Genomic DNA, 4,031 nt, shown 5'->3' on the forward strand with positions numbered 1-4,031 from the left:
ATAACAGTGTATATCTTATAGTAAAGAATGATGTTGATCTGGGAGTCAAGATATTGGAGTAAAAGCAGGGACTTAATTGAGCTCTCCCACAAACTCCCCCAAATATCTGCAAAAATTACTCTAAATAAATTCTAGAGCCACAGACCCCACAAAACAATAGAATGAAACAAATTTCCAGCCCAAGACAACATGGAAGGTTGACAGGAAAGGTCTGTAGCACCAGTCTGAGAGAAAAGTACAGTCCAGCATGGGCCATGCTGGCACAGACAGGCTGGAGCAGGCATCAGGGTACTGATTCACCAGCAGCTGCAGCAGTTTCCAGACTTCTTGACTCCCAAATGCCAAAGACAACTTAGAAGGTCAGTAGGAAAAGTCTGTCAGACTTGTGTTAGAGAGGAGCATGGTCTGGCCCCAGCCCTGGGGCCATGGCAGCAGCAGCAGTGGCTGCTTCTGGAGCTCTTGACCCACGGATGGTGGGGGCGGGTCAAGCAGCTGATCAGAGGGGAATTGCAGGCATGTCCTTGCTGGCACTAAGGCAGGATTCTCTTGCTTTTCCCATGTTTTGATCTGAGTCACAGTTGTGGGTGGCAGTCCTGGGGTGAGGAGGAGTGATGGTGTGGCAAAGGTTCTGGTGGCAGTGGAGAGGGAACCCTCCTCTTCATAGTTCCAAGGCAGAAAAGAGTGCCTGAGGTCACTCACAGGCCAGCACACAGTCCATGAGAGGAGTAAACACCTCTCCTTTTATCATACCACCTTGGGAGAACTGAAAATTTCCAGGTCTCTAGAAGTATTTCTGAAAACCCCTGGATTAAACCCCTGAAGCTTGGGACAGTACATCCATCCCATCCCCCCATTCCCCTTTGGAAGCAGAGTCCTACCTTGACAAAGAGCAAAAAGTAATTGGCTGGGAAAATGAGCAGACAGTGGGAAAAACATCACACTATAGAATCTTACTTTGGTTGAAAGGAAGATCAAGACATACAACTAGAAGAAGACAGCAAAATCCAAAGCTTCCAAAAATATATGAACAGCTTGCAGGCCATGGAAGAGCTCAAAAAGGATTTTGAAAATCAAGAGAAGTAGAGGAAAAATTGGGAAGAGAAATGAGAGTGATGCAAGAAAATCATGAAAAATGAGTCAACAGCTTGCTAAAGGAGACCCCAAAAATGCTGAAGAAAATAACACTTTAAAAAATAGATTAACCCAAAAGGCAAGCGGTCCAAAAAGCCAATGAGGAGAAGAATGCCTTAAAAAGCAGAATGGTCCAAATAGAAAAGGAGGTCCAAGAGCTCACTGAAGAAAATAATCCCTTAAAAATTAGAATGGAGCAAATGGAAGCTAATGACTCTATGAGAACTCAAGAAATTATAGAACAAAACCAAAAGGATGAAAAAAAGTAGAAGACAATGTCAAATATTTCATTGGGAAAACCACTGACTTGGAGAATAGATCCAAGACAGATAATTTAAAAATTATTGGACTACCTGAAAACCATGATCAAAAAAAGAGCCTAGACATCACCTTTCAAGAAATTATCAAGGAAAACTACCCTGATATTCTAGAACCAGAGGGTAAAATAGAAATTGAAAGAATCCACTGATTGCTTCCTGAAAGAGATCCAAAAAGGAAAACTCCTACAAATATTGTAGCCAAATTCCAGAGTTCCCAGATCAAGGAGAAAATATTGCAAGCAGCCAGAAAGAAACAATTCAAGTATTGTGGAAATACAATCAGAATAACACATGATTTAGCAGCTTCTACATTAAGGGATTGAAGGGCTTGGGATATGATATTCTAGAGGTTGAAGGAGCTAGGATTAAAACCAAGAATCACCTACCCAACAAAAATGAGTACAATACTTCAGGGGAAAAAATGGGCATTCAATGAAATAGAGGTTTTTCAAGCATTCTCAATGAAAAGACTAGAGCTGAATAGAAACTCTGACTTTCAAATACAAGAATCGAGAGAAGTATGAAAAGGTAAACAGGAAAAAGAAATCATAAGGGACTTGTTAAAGTTGAACTGTTTACATCCCTACATGGAAAGATGATATTTGTAACTCATGAGACCTTTCTAAGTATTAGGGTAGTTGAAGGGAATATACATACATACATACACACACACACACACACACACACACACACACACACACACACACATATATATATATATATATATATATATATATATATATATATATATATATATATATATACAGAGAGAGAGAGAGAGAGAGAGAGAGAGAGAGAGAGAGAGAGAGACCGAGCACAGGGTGAGTTGAATATGAAGGGATGATATCTAAAAAATAAAATTAAGGGGTGAGAGAGGAATATATTGGGAGAAAGAGAAAGGGGGAGGTAGAATGGGGTAAATTATCTCACATAAAATAGGCAAGAGAAAGCTTTTGCAATGGAGGGGAAGAGAGGGAAGGTGAGAGGGAATGAGTGAACCTTACTCTCATCAGATTTGGCCTAAGGAGGGAGTAACATACACACTCAATTTGGTATGGAAATCTATCTTATCCTACAGGAAAATAGGGGGTAAGGGGACGGGGAGGACAAAAGAAATGAGGGCAAATCGGAGGAGGGGGTAATCAGAAGCAAACACTTTTGAGGAGGGACAAAGTCAAAGGAGAGAATAGAATAAATGGGGAATGGGATAGGATGGAGGGAAATATAGTTAGTCTTCCACAACAAGAATGTAATGGAAATGTTTTGCATGACTACCTATGTATAACCTATATCTAATTGCTTGCCTTCTCAATGTGGGTGGGTGTATGGGAAGGGAGGGAGAAAGGGAGGGAAAGAATGTGGAAATCAAAGTTTTAAAAAGGAATGTTAAAAATTGTTTTTACACACTACTTGGAAATAAGACATACAGGCAATGGGGTATAGAAATCTATATTGCCCTACAGCAAAATAGAGGGGAAGGGGATAAGAGAAGGGGGTCGGTGACTGCAGGGAGGGCAAATTTTGGGAAGGCTCAATCAGAATGCAAACTGTCTTGGGGTGAGGGAAAGGGAGAGATGGTGAGAAAATTTGGAACTCAAAATCTTGTGGAAGTCAATGTTGAAAACTAAAAATAGAAGAAAAAAGAATAATATTTACAATAGGGAAGTCCTTGTGGCCTGAGGGGCACCTCGAAAGTCTCTGTGTCAGCCCATAGGACCCATTGAAGTCCCTCTCCACCCCTCCCCTTCTCTGCTCCACTCAAGATGTTTTCAGAGAAGATCTTCAAGTAGTGCCAGCAGAGAGCAGAAAGTGTGAGACTTAATTGAAAGCAACATCCTACCGAGACACCGATGATCATAGAAAGACACATGGTCTAGAAATAGTTTTATGTACTGGATAAAACCAAATTCTTTGTACCAGATTATGTCAACATGAATGAGCTAATCAAAATACTTAGAAGGTGCCTGCAGCTCAATGCTAAGTGAGCTTTCTTCCTTTTGGTGAATGGACACAGCATGGTGAGCATTCCTATACCTCTTTCTGAAGTGTATGAAAGCAAGAAGGATGCAGATGGTTTCTTGTATGTGGTCTATGCCTCCCAGGAGACATTTGGAAAGAAAACTTCAGTGTAAGATCTAGTTCAAAGCTTCTATACTAGAATATTTTTAAGCCCTCACTCAGGAAAAAAAAGGATATTACCAACTGAGAGAGATCAGTTCATCTAATTACAATTCACTAAAATAAAAGTATTATCTACCACCTTAGGGATTTTATTTGTCTCTTGTGTTACATGCATGTGTAATATTACATGTTAAGTTCCAAAAGCATATGTAATACAGCTTTGGAAAACTCCTATTTCACCTAGGATATCTTGGTTTTTAAGTTTTAGGGTTAGAAACATACCTTGCATTCTAAGTTGCCGATAAAATGGACATTTGAATTTCTGCAGTTTTTTTTAATTGCAATTTCAATTCCATTGGTAACTTTTAAGCATCTAGTGAAACAACAGCCTTTGTTCATGGAAACTGCTAACTTTTATAGGCAGGTTTCTCTTTAACTGTGTATCTTTTGGTAGGCTTG

The 4,031-nt window shown here is 39.8% G+C and overlaps 1 pseudogene; it reads left to right on the top strand.

The window, feature by feature from the left end:
* The first annotated feature begins 3,214 nt into the window (after positions 1–3,214).
* LOC118830277 lies at positions 3,215–3,583 on the top strand (annotated as a pseudogene).
* Positions 3,584–4,031: the final 448 nt, after the last annotated feature.

Source organism: Trichosurus vulpecula, chromosome 8, assembly GCF_011100635.1.
Source record: "Trichosurus vulpecula isolate mTriVul1 chromosome 8, mTriVul1.pri, whole genome shotgun sequence".
Classification (NCBI taxonomy): domain Eukaryota; kingdom Metazoa; phylum Chordata; class Mammalia; order Diprotodontia; family Phalangeridae; genus Trichosurus; species Trichosurus vulpecula.